This window comes from Pelobates fuscus, chromosome 1, assembly GCF_036172605.1.
Source record: "Pelobates fuscus isolate aPelFus1 chromosome 1, aPelFus1.pri, whole genome shotgun sequence".
In the NCBI taxonomy this organism is placed as follows: domain Eukaryota; kingdom Metazoa; phylum Chordata; class Amphibia; order Anura; family Pelobatidae; genus Pelobates; species Pelobates fuscus.
Genome location: NC_086317.1, coordinates 409,554,580 through 409,571,734, shown reverse-complemented (window position 1 = coordinate 409,571,734; position 17,155 = coordinate 409,554,580). Strand labels below are relative to the sequence as shown.

The following is a 17,155-nucleotide window of genomic DNA, read 5'->3' as shown; positions in this document are numbered from 1 at the left end:
GGAATCTAAATGTTTTGGGGGAAAGGGGGTACACTAAATGGTGAGATGTGAATTGATAATCAAATTCTCTCTAAAAAGTATCCAAGTCATGATTAAAGCTGCTTTGAATTCCAAGTCACTAAACTCCAAATGAAAATTGAAGGTAAAAAGTACAAATTTTGACGAATTCTTTATCTCAGCTATAGTAATAGCTTGCCTACTTTAGCCTACATTTTTCATTCAGATTCCATTTATTGCAATTTTGACTTTAATAAATAACCCATATCTTGTTTAGTGAATTACTCTAATAATATATATTTTGAGAAGTCCGACATGAATCGATTTCCATTTGGTAGCATTTTATAGATTGAGAGGAGATTTTGCCTGGCTTAATCACAGCTTTTCAGTTAAGTCTTCATAACTACTCATTGCATATATATAATGGTGTGTGTGTGTGTTTGTGTGTGTTTTGCATGACGACAATGTTTAGAATGCCATCAGTTGTTGATTTTGAAGGGCAGTGATTTGAATTACACCAATGGTATCTGCATATACAAAGCACAGAACATATAATTGTCTAGTGTGAATTGCAAAATTGGTAAATTATGTTGCTAAACTCTATTAGCAAACAGAAATATAGAAACACATGGCACAGATAAGGAACAGAAAAAAATGAAAAATACCACAATATAACCCATGGTATAACCCAGAAAATTGGAGACCGTAATCCAACCACATATCACAAAGTATATCTTAAATAAAATGCAACAGCTAACAGTCATCCATACAGATGGGGAGGTTTTTACTTTGAATACTTTGAACCAAAATGGCAAAATTATCTTAAGTATTAAACCAAAACGTATCACTTTTCTAATGTTAAAAGATAACTTCGATTCAACTTGCTTGATAACCACTTGGCCAGCATCTTCACATGCTAAACACCAACTATACTGTCAACATGAATTTATAAATAGTTTCATGGAGTCACTAACTAAGAGAAGAGCCAACCAGAAGTCAAACTATTTACTTTATTTATTTATTTAGTTTAGTTTAATTTATTTTATTATACCAGGAAGGATACATTGAGATTTTTCTCATTTTCAAGTATGTAACAATCCGAATACTTAATTACATCCACTTAAGCCTTGGAGTTGTATAAACACTAATCTGAATGAATATGTGTCCACAAAAGCAAATCCTTTAATGACATGCCCATTAAAAAATAAAGGATCGTATTCTCCACTATTTATTTGTCAATTCTATATTTTTCCCCAGTAAAAAAGACAGAGGTGCACAATGCTAAATTAAAATTGGAGTGAAATACAGAACATACTACTGATGTAAAGCAAGAAATATGAAATTTGGTCAGTTTAACAGATATAAAGCACAGTGCAAAGCCTATTAAAGGAATATTGCAGATAGCTTTCCATTAATTAATTTTTGCAGACCCCAAAACGTTAAGGGCTGTGATGTACCAGAACTAAACCTAGAAATTTGTAGAGTTGTCTGGGTAATTTTACACAAAAATAGATGTGCAGGCATTGATGAGGCTTGCTTTTAGAAGAATACCCTTTTATCACAATGTGATGTTTAAATGTATTTGACCCATTGACATGGCAATAAAACTGTGGGATCTTAGAACTTCTTCTCTGCTTTGATTCAGAGATATTTGTCTTCATCCCTTGGAACATCCCGCATGCCTCCGAACAGACAAATTTAGAAAAAAAAACATTATATTAAAGTCAGAAGCAGAACATTTGATGTGGCTGGTTGATAGGACTGTGATAGGAGTGAGTGGTCACCAGCCAATTGAACTGCTGAGTGACAGACCTAGCTAATAAATATTAGTAAGATCTAAAGATTAGGTAATGAGAGCTCAAGATTAGCGAGAGCAGTGAGAAAGATTAGTGAGAGAAGCCAAGAAATTTTAAAATGTATTGCATAAGCATCCCAACCTTTCAAAGGTAAATCTGGTTTATACATTTCCTTGGTATGTGGTATGCTGAAACGGGGGAAATTAACACTCTGATATTCAAATGTAGCAAATGTGTTAATTTGCAAAGTGGGAAAAATGTCCTATTTAAAATAAATAATGTTATATCGAGAAGAATCACAATGATTCTAATTTTACTTCATTACAATTTTTCCTTTATTTTTTAAGAGGGCGCAGTTGGGTGGTGGAGGGGCCTGCCAGTAAGGGATATATTGTTAGTGATTTAATAAAATACATTTTTTTTCTTGTAACCCTTTAAATATGAGAAACGGAAGGAAGGGAGGCCATGAATATATCTAATATTCGTGATCGTTCGTAACCCAGTCACTTTGGGGAATGAAATCGTTCACTTGTTTCACATATGATCAAAGTATGCCTATCTGAAGGAACACAGAAATGTGATTTCTGGAATGATATTATAAGATCTTCATCTATTTTAGGCACCTCTGTGCAGCGTGGAAATTCTGTTTCTTTGAATGCTACACCTCTGCCTTTGTTTAGCGCTCACATGTCTCTTTTCCACGAGTAAATCAAGCCACTTGTAAGGTGCTAGCTGGTATGCAAGACGGATGTGTTCATGAGACTATTAAAACGAAAGGAGAGTAAGTAAAACGCACGCGTTAAAAGAAAAGCTGCTTTTATATCACATAAAGCATTGAAAACCGTAAACATCTGGCCTGTGGTGGCGGAGAACACCTGGCTACTTCCAAATGGCATTTCATAATACAGACCGACATGAAAACCATTGTTCTTTAGAATACATATTCCAGATGCCTGTACTATATCAAAGCAACTGCAGCACTTTGCATCTCCGCGTCTGTTTATAATTTACTGTCCTTGTTAGCAGTTTCAGATTCTCAATAAGAAATGTTAACTGGGGAACTGAGAGCAAGTGGATGTGTTAAAAATGCTCAATTTCCTATTTGTAAGTTCCACAAACCTGCACCAGAGCTGACAGCACAGACGAGTTGATAGGTTGACGACCTAATCATATTAATTAATATATCAAGGGACATTTTAGGCAACTACATATTTCCTGATTTAGAACGTTATGAATCGTCCGAGACGCTGCAATCAGCAACATAATAAATAGTTTTTTTTAAATGTGTGCATAGCGCATGTCAATGTATTAATCTAAGATATACCGGTATATATATATAGAAAAATAACAATAAAAGAAAAAATTCTAATCTAGAACTGAACAAGAAAGAAGAAAGTAAATAAATACATATGAGGAAAAGGTCAGTGAGAGACATGTAGCTAGAGATCAAAGCCCAAAGAAAAGTAATATGAGGAATCTGGCCGAAAGTGACAGACGTAATATAGAGTGCATATGTAGGATGAAGGGCAATAAATACTAAATATAAAGATATGATCATACGCAAGAGGAGTATTAAAAAGGACAATTTAACAATTGTTGGTTCTACAATAATTTAACAACAACAAAATTTTTTTCAAAATGGAACAGTTACTTCCCAGGTGTCATGGCTCCCATCACTCGATCGGTGCGGTCACACAAAATATATAGATTACAGCCCGATCCACCTGTACTGCAGTCCCCGGAGACTGTGGCATTCTAATGGACACTGGCTACTGTTTTCCTGCGGAGTTATATAACCCCGCCTATGACCAGGTTAAAACTCACACGAAAGTGCGTGCGTCGTTGCGCCATCAAAGCGCACGCACGTTCAGGAATCACATGATCCATGTTAGTCAATTAAATTAAATTTAGGGCTATTTAAACCTTCTGTTACTGTTTTACATTGCTCTGTCATGGTTTCCTCTAGCTGGTTATCCAAGAGTGTGTTAGTTGAGTTTGTCTTCTGGTTATTTGATCTTGGCTTGTTCCTGACTATTCCTATTTCTGGTAACCTTGACCTTTTGACTTTGTCTATCCAATTATGCTTCTGTCTGTGTACCTGACCATGGCTTGTTACTGACTATTCCTTCTACGTTAAATCCTGCCATTCTAAGGCCCGGTAATAGGTTTATCCATTTTTGTATTTCATCAGTGTTTTACTTAATTCTGCATGCTGAGCCACAGTATCACCCTGACACCAGAATTTTTTACATTTTGTTTACTTATCCATATCCAGAAATATCTATTCATAATATGTGAAAAATAAAGTTGTAATTAGAAAAAAAAAACTACACTTCTTTTCCTGCCATTGGTTGCCTCCATCTTTCCTGTCAATCATTCTTATCGGCTCTGTCATTGTATCTGGCAGTCAGTAGAGTGAAAGCGTACAGAGAAGAGGAGAAACAGTGTTTCTACATTTCTTCTTTGTTAGCAGTGTTTGCCTTGTCTGAACTGCATATGATCTAATTTGCCAATATTTTAATATAAATATAATAATTAATCTAAAAAAAGAAAACATAGCATCTCACAAAAAATAAGTTTATAACTATTTGTAGATGATTTTTAATGTTTTATTAAATTGTGTAAATTCCAAAGAAGTGACAGTTTCCCTAAAGTCTTCAAGCTGGGATGGACCAGAATGATCGATTTGATTGGTTGATGCTCACCGCACATCATAGGAATACTAGAAGCTCAGTTAAAGTAATTGAATAAACAGATAACTCTCAAACGCCAAAAGGAAACCTAATGTGATGGAATAGAATAGAACTGCTCGATGGGCCCAGGATTATTGTTTTGTATATTAGTTCAAGTACTGGGGGATAAATCCAACATTCCTTAAGTGACAGAAAAGTAGAACGAACACGGTCTTCAGTTACAGCATTAAGAATCAGACTAGCTTTGTAGGGGGTAGTAATGCATAACTGCAACAGAAATACTAGCTGGATAAAATATGGAGAATTGAGAAAGATTTTAGAATCTACCTGGAATTCGGGGGATTGACACATAATTACAGCATCTTGAAAGAGTAACTTTCATTGAGATGGGTTAACGCTTTGAATATGAATTACTTTCTCTGATGCATGCAATTCGAATAAAATAATAATGTAAAATATGCAGGAATCAAAAAACGTAGAATCTTACTTAGAGAAACGCTCACACGCAAGCTGAAATCACATCTTCCTTTGTTGATGGGTATTTGGATCTAGATATTTTTGGCTGTGTGAGAGTTTAAAATGTTTGATTTTATTAAAGGGACACGCTAAGCTTATTCTCGTGGTTTTGTTCCCTAGAGGTTCCATGAGCTGTCTCCCAGTTTAATGTTAATCCAGGTTATGTCAAACTATCCCTAGACAGTTTGCTACTAACCCAGGAGATGGCAATAGGACTCTCTAAGCACCATAACTCTTACAGCAAGCTAAGAGCACCCCTTTAATGATATTTATTCCAGAGTCTTTCTCTTTTACATTGATAACTCAGTTCCAGAATTAATAGAGGCCACATTGTACTGTAGCATGAAATGTCTTTTTTGCATAGTGACTTTTTAATTCTATTTCCAGTCTCTTGTTTCCTCTAGCTCTCCACTATTCACTTTTATCTGTTGCTCACCTTTACAATGTATTTATTCCCCTTGTTAAAATAATTATACAATTGTCTCCAGACTCTTCACTCTCTTAATTGAAATCTTATCCAACTTGATATTCTCCTTCTTGATCACCTGCCCATCAAATTCTCTTTTGCCTCCACCACCCATTTCACTCTTTTCTATTCCTTCTTTCTTTTAGGTGTCTTACTCAGTGTAACACCGTTATCAATTACTCTTTTTCTAATATCATGCTGTCACCCGTTTGTAATTGTAGGCTTGTTTGGGCAGGGCCATGTTCACCTACAGTTCCTGTAGGTCAGGCTTCCCCAAACTCCGGCCCTCCAGATGTAGCTGAACTACAACTCCCATGATTCTCAGCCTATCTATTTCATTCATAGAATCATGGGAGATGTAGTTCAGCAACATCAGGATGGCCGGAGTTTGAGGAAGCCTGCTGTAGGTCATACACGTTTTGTAAGAATTAAATGTTTGACTTGTTTCCTGTTGTACAGCTCTGTGGAATACAGTGCTGCAATTTAAAGATTTGTAATTGCGTATAGCAGGCTTCCCCAAACTCCGGCCCTCCAGACAGGGACGTTTTAGCCGCGAGGCTAACAAGGCATTTGCCTTGGGCGGCATTTTCCAGGGGGCGGCAAAAAAAAGCCGCCCCCAAATTCCCAAGGCAAATGTCTTGTTAGCCTTGCGGCTAACAGACATGCCGGTGGGCTGCTGGGTGGTCGGGGGGCGCTGGCGGGCAGCTGGCGAGGGAGCACTTCCTCTGAGCTGTCTGCTCAGCTCCCTCGCGCGCCGCAGAGTGAGGCTGGGAGCCGGAATATGATGCCTCCCAGCCTCACTCTGCGGCGCGCGAGGGAGCTGAGCAGACAGCTCAGAGGAAGTGCTCCCTCGCCAGCCGCCCGCCAATGCCGCCCGCCCAGCAGCCACTGGACCACCAGGGAGAAAGATGACCCCCTCTCCCCCCAGCATTCCCAAAGGTAAGGAGGCTGGGGGGTTAAAGTAAAAAAGTGTTAATGTGAGTGAGTGTGTGTGTGTCTGTTAGTGTGTGTGTCTGTTAGTGTTTGTCTGTTAGTGTGTGTGTCTGTTAGTGTGTGTGTGTGTGTGTGTTAGTGTGTGTGTGTGTGTTAGTGTGTGTGTCTGTTAGTGTGTGTGTGTGTGTGAGTGTGTGTGTGTCTGTTAGTGTGTGTGTGTCTGTTAGTGTGTGTCTGTTAGTGTGTGTGTCTGTTAGTGTGTGTGTGTCTGTTAGTGTGTGTGTGTGTGTGTCTGTTAGTGTGTGTGTGTGTGTGTGTGTGTATGTTAGTGTGTGAGTGTGTGTGTGTGTGTGTGTGTCTGTTAGTGTGTGTGTTAGTGTGTGTGTCTGTTAGTGTGTGTGTGTGTGTGTCTGTTAGTGTGTGTGTGTGTGTGCCTGTTAGTGTGTGAGTGTGTGTGTCTGTTAGTGTGTGTGTGTGTGTCTGTTAGTGTGTGTGTCTGTTAGTGTGTGTGTGTGTCTGTTAGTGTGTGAGTGTGTGTCAGTGTGTGAGTGTGTGTGTGTCTGTTAGTGTGTGTGTCTGTTAGTGTGTTTGTGTGTGTGTGTCTGTTAGTGTGTGAGTGTGTGTCTGTTAGTGCGTGTGTCTGTTAGTGTGTGTGTCTGTTAGTGTGTGTGTCTGTTAGTGTGTGTGTGTGTTAGTGTGTGTTAGTGTGTGTCTGTTAGTGTGTGTCTGTTAGTGAGTGTCTGTTAGTGAGTGTGTGCATATCTGTCAGTGAATGTGTGTGTGTATTTAGAAGGCGGGGCGGGGGAAGGGTTGGGTGGGGGGAGGGGGGGGGGAGGCGCCTGATTTTTTTCCTGCCTAAGGCAGCACAAAACCAGGATACACCACTGCCTCCAGATGTTGCTGAACTACAACTCCCATGATTCTCAGCCTATCTATTTAATTAATAGAATCATGGGAGCTGCATTAACTCATTCACTGACAAAAATTTCATAATATCTATTAACACATAGACAAGGATAAAATGTGTTGACATACGTATTTATGTCTTCAGCGATACATGAAAAACTAAAATTGTATATTTATACACAATTTTTTTTCATCTTTACCTTTACCGAAATATGAGGAATTCATTAAATACCCAATTAAATAAACATACTTATGACTATCATTTAACCTTCCATGCCACGTTACTCACGATTGAGCTTACATTTCTGCTATTCATGCTAACTCAGACACTATGAAAAAGAGAGTGTCCTTCCTTTTAATTAACAATAACTGACAATAGTCAAATGTTTGAGCCAGACATTTACCTTAAAAAAATCATCATTTTATTTTCACCTTCTTATAGACATCCAGGGTTATAAACGTGAATTATGGTTGTCCTGCTGATAGTAACCACAGTCTTTTATGTTGCACAGGAGAAAAAAAATACTCAACGCGTTTGATACTTTATCAGTCATGTTATCTTGATGTAGTGGATCGTTGCAGGAAATACACGACTCACGCATTTGAAGTGAGTTATTGTAGAAAGATTAGTGGGAGAAACAAGATTATATACATCATGTATCTTGAAATAATTCAGACAGAGTCTGAAATACTAACATAGCAGCAGAAATCCAATTTTTGTCATATTTAATAAGTGTGACAAAATAAATAAAAAAATTGTTTAAAAAACATTTCCAGGAATACAGCTTTCTAAAATTGCCATAAAAATCTGAAAATAATGTCTGTATAAGGACTTTGTGCTTATCCTGTATGCATTTAAATTACTATACAGGGCATTGCCAGCTGCTAATGCACCTTTGAAAGAACATCTGGACTCAGTGATGTTTGACCTTTAAAAGTTAATGTAGAATATGAGAGCATCCTGCCATTTTCAGTCCCTCTGCAGGGACTGAAGAAGGATAGACAGGAGCTCAGGTAGTGAAGTTTGTTTCTCTGCATTGTGAAAAATTACACTAAGGAAACGTGGTTTTTCAAATGTGTGCCATTTATTCAGTCACCATAAGATAACAAGACAACAATTCGATCTTTTGGGTCTTTGTCAAAAAAGGAGTTTGGGTTTGGTGATGGAGAATCCTCTGGGTTTTTTGTTTTTCAAGCCAAATAAAAGTGGTTCGAAAAAGGAAGGGATGGTCTTAGCATCATAACCTGTACAATAAGTATTGTTTGTGTGCTTGAAGTATCCCTTTAATTACCTAATAACAAAATACACTACTTATGTTCCTTAATTATGCTCATCATGTTAACAGGATGTGGTATAAGGTAGTCGTTAGAGATGAGAAGCTATTTAAATTAGAATATATTTTGAAAAAAAAGTGCATGATCAAGGCATTTACTTATACTAGTTATGACGTACTTGTGTTGTGTTTAAAGTAAAATTATTAACAAATGTAAATCACGCAACTACAAATTCATTGGGTTCTTAAAGGGACAGTGAAGCTAGTGTTTAAGATGTGTAAATTCAAGCTGCAGATCTTGCAGTCAGTGTTTAAAAGAGATAGACGGGCCAGGCATTATCTGAAATGTAACTGTTTAGATGTCTCCACAGAAGGACAGCAATACAGTCTGAACGAGAGAAGGTTGGGACTCAAAAGTGTCCTTCATATCTAAGTTTTCTTCATAGAACCCAGTATAAATCAGTGTCCACCCCAGGCTATAGTAAAGAGCTGAGCTTCACAGATACACACTGTTGGCCTTTTTTCTAGTTTGGATCTGTTGGACAAAGCTTTGCAGTCTTGTTGTCTATTAGCTATGATTTCTGTCTTACTTAATAACATCTTATTTTAGTAACATTGTGTTTAACATTGTGCCACTATTAGGTAATAACTGGGTGCATGGGTCACCCTTTCTTTATGTGCTCTACACTGTGATGCATGTGGACCTCTGTTTATAGAATTCTCACAAGTGTCCATTCAAAAACAATCTCTACATCCTGAACTTTTTTTTCGGTTTTATATTTTCTTTCATGAACTTATAAGGTATTCAACTATTTTTATTTTTTATTTTAAAAATAATTATTTTTGTGTGCTTCTGATGTAATGTTAACCGGACTCTTTATGGCTGACACAGGGTATCTCAGGACGGTCTGACATTCACTAATGTAGAATACATGTAATATGTGCTAGATAAATCACAAAAAATACACAGCGTCTTCCTACCTGGATAGCTGTACCTAGCTAAGCCAGCAGCATATAGCTATTAGCAGGAAATTTTAGATGATTAAATTTGGCTAGTACAATGTATATATAAATCTGTACCCCTCATTATTGACAGTCTTGTTTTCAATGACTGCTGCACATAAAGGGCTAATGACATGACAGAAAGAACTACCACAAATTTTTATTTTAACATTTGCAGGGTTTTGTTTTTTTCTTCAAACCTTTCATTTCCCCCCTAATTCAGATCTTTACTGTTTTGTGAATTCTTTACTGCTTTATTCACAGAATTAGTTAGATAATTAGTTAAGAACTAAGTTCTATTTGCATAAAGCTTTATTCATAGAATTAGTTATATAATTAGTTAAGAACTGAGTTCTATTTGCATAAAGCTTTTTTCATGCAAATATACATATTCTTAATCAGCAGCTAGATTAGTTATTTTAAAGCTTTTATCATTACCAACTCAGCGGTAATAATGTACAAATGTTTTGTTAATGATATATATAAATATACTTGAAACATTAAAAAAAAAGTATATTAACAATGTATTCTAAACAAGCTTTCTGTATGTCGAATTTCATTTTTAAGCTATTTTTCCTGAAATTCTGACTTCAATGGGAAATAAATAGCAAGCTTAACTATTTTAACTATTTTATATTTAATTTAAAACACGTGTGACTTAAACAGATACACATTTCATTACAAATAAAAAGAGAATAGCTTTAAACCAGCCAAGTTTTTTTATTTTTGTACTATTTTTCATCCTGACAATATTAAAATAGAAATCTCTAATAGTTTATCTTAGCATGATACATAGTTTCTTGCGTAAATATAAATAAAATCCATCAAAGGCGTAATCACATCAAATTAAGTATTTTTATCAGACAGTTCAGCCTCTAGTTTTGTGACTTTTCCTAAAAAGATCTGTTTAGCTTTAATGAGCTGTCAGTTCTTCAAACTGAGTTTTTCAACTGAGATGTTTTTCCAATCTGTTATTTTGGGCCATGTATTGCAAATAATCTGTCTAGTCAATTTTGTCTCAGACAGCTGCTTAATTATTATATTATTATTATTTATGCTAAATGATAAAATTTTCATTTAATACACCTAATATTTACCTGTTAAAATATATTGGTTGGCATACGATGTTATGTTGTGTTATTTGTACAATAAGTGAATTAAATCCAGGGTAAATTAGAAATACCTATTTTAATTCAACAATTTAACACAATCACCAGTGTAACCATTTTCAACTATTCATAGAGCCGGGCACCAATATTTACATTTTCATTTTGAGATCTGCGAGTTATAAATAATCATTTATTTCGGCAAACAATGTGAACAGTTTTGCCTTTAGAATTTATTTCTAATGATATCAACGTTATAGAAGTCTATTGCTATGAAACCAGGTTTATAATCATAAACTGACCATAACAATACATGATTAGTCAGACAAGCTATTTTAAATGTATCTGTGAGTGCTACTTTAGTAAGAAGCCCATCTTATATCTTACATATAGGCGTATGTATATAAATATATGTGTATATACAACACATACATAATATATCTCAGATGATGTGTGATAAAGTGGTAGAACAGTACAATTGTCACCTCTAACCTTATTATCATCAGTGTTTTTTTTTAATTTAACCATCTGATTTCCAGAGGGGTAGTGTACAAGTAGAACTGGACTCTAATATCTTGATGCCTTTCTAATGATGTAAAGGTATCTAATATAAAGCTTTATGGTGGTTAAAGTTATAGTTATTGGTTCCTCAAATTATTTATTTTGCATCACAAAAAGTGTCCCTCCAGATACTAAATGATGAATATCTTGCATAGCCTTTTACACTTACTGCTAGAGTACAATGTATATTCTTTAATTGTAAGGTCAGGCCACCACAGAAAGATAATATTGATATTTCTAATTATTACTTGAAATCTCTCGTTATATCTAGTCATAGTCCCACAAATAGTCCAAACAAATCCTAAGGATATAAACAATGATTAAGGAAGAAAAATATTTTAACATTTTGGAATTGCCATTGGCACCTGTAGCAATTATAATTTAGTTATACAAAAGTGATTATTCAATAAAAAAAAAGTGAATTATAGCAGATCTTTAGATGGATTTTTCAATTCAGTTGTTTTTCTAACTTGGCTTTTTTGGGATACACATTTATTTATTTATGAAGGGTTCCATATTAAGGGTCGGCATTCACCTGTGCCTTGTAAAGCTCTGACCGAGTCAATTACATAGGTAGGAATAAGATAAATATGTCAATATATTTATATTACTATAAAAAGGGTAAACTAATATTACTGTATTCACAATGATCTCTTTTACAGCCATGTGTCAATCTAGTTTAACTCTTTGACAGATGGAAGTAGTCACAATATGTCCAGGCCCTTGAAGTTTCAATGAATCTGTAGATTTATTTACTAAACAGAAATTCGTGATGAGTTAATAATTCCACATGCTGTGTTTTAGCCGAAAACAGTCAAGTCAAAAAAAATAATCATAATCATATTCAGCTAAAATGAAGTATTCCTTTCCAATTGTCAACTCATCAGAATTTTCTTTCACAAGAATTGACCTTGGGAAGTGTCACTCTACATCATATTGTAGCTATAAACTTTATAGAGGCTATTCACTATATATGTAAATTGTAGTCATTTTTAAAATTGCTGAATGAGTGATGCCTGCATTAGAAGCATTGTGTAATCGTCTGTTTCGCTCACATTGCTGTATAGTATACATTTTGCAGTGCGGTTTACAATTCATGATAATTATTATTATTATTATTATAAGAATGTATATAGCATCGAAAATTCTCCATCACTTTACAATGATACTCTGGGGATATCAAACAAAGAGTATTTGACGGACAGCAAGAGGTGAAGAAGGCCCTATTCAAAAACGTTTACCATTCACTGTTTAGTGAAAAGAAACCTTAAATCTTGCCAAAGGTATTTACTGTACTCAGTGCCGTAATGTACTTTGGATGAAAATGTGATTCTGGCAAGGTTATGATATTGTAATAAACCCCTGTCCTGTAAAAGTGCAATTTAGATTTCCGATTCTGTTCTCCCCGGAGTCGACAGGTTATATGCTATTGTGAATACCAGCAGAATAAGAATTGTTACTTCATATATTTTATTTTCACAGTATCCCGTTTATGCATTTTTTGAAATCTAGCAATCACATTAGAAACACACAAATCAATTTGTGTTTCGTGTGTAAACATTTGACTAGCGATAAACAGAAATGCATAGAAAAGTACATTATATTCTGTTATATAAAGTTGTTGCCATACGAGGACAGACAATATCGTTTACTGTTTTAGCTACATTATATATATAAAAAAAAGCCTAGCAACTCTTCTGCATTATTAACCCTTTTGAGGCCAGAGACATTAAAGCGACAAATGCAGCTGCAGTCATTAACTCTTTCTACATTTAGTGATTGTTGCTCTGAGAGTATTTGTCTTATGTTTATGAAGTGGTTGACAAGCTGCAAGGAATTTATTCTAAAGAGGAATTTTGCTCAGTATAATGTTTCATAGAACGAGGCTGCATTGCCACAATAGCTGCAACTGCCATTGTAGACATAAAAATATATGATGTTTAAAAGCACAAAGGAATAGAATATTTTAATAGCTACAAAACTCTCTTTATAATACAGTTGATAGGAATAAAGATTTTAACTGCAGCTGCCTGTAGTAATGGACACCTAAACATATTTTTTATGCAGAAATGTCATCTCATTGTCAATTTAAGGGAACGTCTTTTGGATAGTTTTTATTCACCATTAAACAAGAACATAAGCCACGTGCAGGTGCCAATTCATAGGGGCTTATTCACTAAACACCAACCATCAGTGAGTGGAAGGCAAATGTGCAAAATGCGTGCAAAAAGGGCAGCTTTGGATCAATTCTCCAACAATATTCTGACCGTGGCTATTATAGCCTAACTTTTGTTTTTTTTGGCTTTGAATTCATTACCATCTGATGTAAATCAACTCCTAGGTTCATATTCTGCATATTACTCATTTATAATTATTTTCTGTCATTCTCAGAGAATGTTATTTCAATTTTTAGTGTGTGTAGAGAATTACTTTGAAGCCATTTATAGAAACTGCTCAATAAACTAGTAAACAATGCGTTATGACGTACTGTAATAATTAACGCCGTCCTCAAATCATGTTTAGCTCTGCAGGCATCAGATAACAACCACATTACTTTTTTTAAGACAATACCAAACTGTGACGCTTTCATTGAGCAAACTGGCATCCTTTGACCCAAAGCGAATTTGTATACAAAGATATGATTGGTTAATACAGCCTACTAAAAAATAATAATTAATCAATTATACTAATTGTAACATAGGACTTCATGAAATTAACAAACATTTGTTTTTTCACTGAATTGGTAATTTGTTTTAAATAGGGCTATTTTGGTCTACATTTTTTAAGTTGTTCTTCAACACATCACAGTTCATTCTTGTGAATATGGCCCACAACTGATGGCCATTATTAAGACTAACAAAGAAGCATATTTTATTAGATAACGGTTAGATCTCAACTCACGGTTACGACCCTCTTTCCCTTTTTTTTTATTGATCTGTGGATATTGTACTGACTTTTTCCTCAACCGCGCAGCGCCTCAGAATATGTTGTCGCTTTATAAATGTTAGTAATATTAATAATAACAATAGTGTTATTGGCTGAGCAATTAATATTTAAACAAATGCAAAAATATATTTCTAAAGCTTAGACATTTTATGATTTGTCCTCAGATATAATTTCTATTAGACGTGTTACACTTGCTCTACAAAGTATACCGATCTCATTGCAAATATTTAGTTAGCTCTGGGAGCTGAATGACCGGTGCTGTGTTTATAAACAATACAATGTATACCCTCTGCTTCCTCAGAATAGGAGCTTGTAGTTCAAGGCTTTTTGATTTGCCATGGTCCCTCCAGGAGGCTAGAGGTCAAGTGTTAATTAAACAAACATGATTTTGACATTTGTCTCTGTAAATGGACGTGTCTAATAAAATTTCTACCCCCACAGAGAGCTTGAAATAATACATCACCTTAATTATGTCTCACTGCTTGTAAATTGATATGTTTTGGCATGAAGACATTTACTGTCTACAAATACGACAAAATGTTGCATTTCCTTTTATATATCATCTTGTTTTGCAGAATAATTTTACACGGAACTCATCAGTTGTTTTACTAATTACATTTATAATTAGAATTAACGTAATTGAGTCAGAATTTACTAAAGTGAATGACACTAATCACATGTGGCATGATGGTAGTGGCATTCTAGCTTATTTTACGGTCGTCCACAGAGTTCCTAAAATTTTCAGCATATATTACAAGAGGATTATACAGAGTACTTCCTCTTCTGCAAGTTCTCATGTCTGAGTCTTGGTGATTTTTTTTCGATCTTCTTTACTGTAGAAGAAAGTTCTGTTACTTTACTTTCTATTGCAAGTTTAACTCCGTCATGACAAGGGATAGTTAAGACACTTTAAATTTTGTCTTTATTTGACTGTATGTCATCTGTCATCAAAGGATTTAGAAGAGGAGCCAGTATTTCAAAATATAGCATACAATCAGGCAATAATTGCAAAGCCAATACAGTTATAATCTATCCAGGAAATATGGTTAAATTAAAAAATATGAATATTTAAAAGTCTGGTTAACATTGTACGTGCCAGATGTACGCGGAGATATGTTTCTCTTTTTTTGTGTTAGTTTTTTGTATAATACTTTATTTGAAGATACTAGAAGTTAACAGTTCTAAAAATAAGCCTTCAGCTTTTAAACAACATGGTTAAAATGTCAATCACACTCTATGGCTGTATAGAGACCTGGCGATCTCAGTGACCTGTGCCCTTTAATACCGTGACCATGTAATGTGAGGTCATTGCAATTCTTAGGCATAATGCTGGGATGTTTCTAATTATACACACAGGTATGACATTTCATTAAACAGGTTGTTGCACAGAATACAAGGCAAATCTAGGCAAAATAAATAATTTTTGTTTTTGAAAATATTGTGTGTACAATCAGCAAAATATTTCATTATTCAATTGAAATGCTTGAAAAGTCGATCTCAGAGCCACCAAATATAAAGTCCATTTCGAAGTTCAAAAAGCACAAAATGGACAGAACGCTTAAACAGGAGATTGAAAGGCTAGAACCCTGACCTGTTTCTAAAGCAAGACTGTCTAAATTCATTAATATGAAACAATTTAATGGGATGTCAAATTAATATGACTGTGTTGAAAAAGAAAAGAAAAAAAAAACAAAACAAAACACAAAACTGTTCATTTAGGCCTTGTTAGATGTAAGTTAGCTACAGAGCTTATGTACTTAAACAATAGAGAAAATACACTCTTTCATGTACAATACTAGTGGGACTGAAGCTGTTTCTCATACTGGAATAAAACATCCCATATATATCACTCCTAAGTACCTATTCCCTGTGGATTTCCAACTGATGTTGTTCATTTTGAAACGACTTTCATTGCGTGTTAATAAACCATTTCAGTCTACTTTTGGCATTTCACGATCCCTGCAACGCTGGAAAGCTATGGAATTTTTATCTGATCTGTGCAGAGCACTAAGTATTTATTGCCCTAGAGATTTCAATGGCAAATGAACAAAGAGGATCATTTGAGAGCATTATAGCTGCACATATTTTCTAGAGGAGTAGGATTCTGTAGAGAAGCTGTTCGCCAAGGATCTTGTCAATGAGTGAGCTAACCTTAGGATCACAGATATTTCTGAACTACATTTCCCATGATGCTCAGTCCATATTAACATCAGCGCTTTAGGGGGGAGGACTGCTTTCGTAAGGACAGGTGAGTTTGTGAAAGACTGCTACAGTTCAGGTTCTTTTGCCAATAAAGAAGATATTATAAATAGTGAACCCAGATATTTCTTAGTTCCACGTCATAAGACTTTCCTGATTTAAATGTTGGTTATAATGTAACTGACACTATCCTTCCTTTCTGGTTACAGTAGACCTGTTTAGCTCCGGTAGGTGGACATGCGACCTGGTTCATTGCAGTTACTTAATCAGAATTAAGAGTTACTAGTATCTAACCAACCCAAGGCACAATGACACCGATACTGTGCTCCATACACTCTAGAAATGAGATGACACAAGTACAGTTTCTACTGTTTTCTAGAGAAAATAAAGTAAAAACAAAACAAAAACAGCGTGCATCTTATTAAAGAAAATAAATGTATTACTTTGCCAAAAGAAAATAAAAAACACGTTCTACAAAACAATTTTAAATAAAATAAGGAGTGAAATTACTAGTGTACAATAATATAAATAAAAACAAGGCATTTTATTTGCCATTCAAAGAAAAACAAAAAAGTCACAAATTACCTCTTTTTTTTTTTTTTATGGACCATATGCGTTCAAATATAACCGTTCGACTAACATGCCATGGACACGGCTGCTAGGTGACTGCAGATGTAAGCAACAGAACAGAACTATAGTGGGGGACATGTATGATATTGTACGTAATGATTTGGATGTGGATAGTACAGTATTGCACATT

The 17,155-nt window shown here is 35.1% G+C and overlaps 1 protein-coding gene across 1 annotated transcript in view; it reads right to left on the bottom strand.

The window, feature by feature from the left end:
• Positions 1 to 17,155, bottom strand: part of LOC134569334 (twist-related protein 2-like) — a 58,252-nt gene that overhangs the window by 39,929 nt on the left and 1,168 nt on the right. The window lies entirely within an intron of this gene.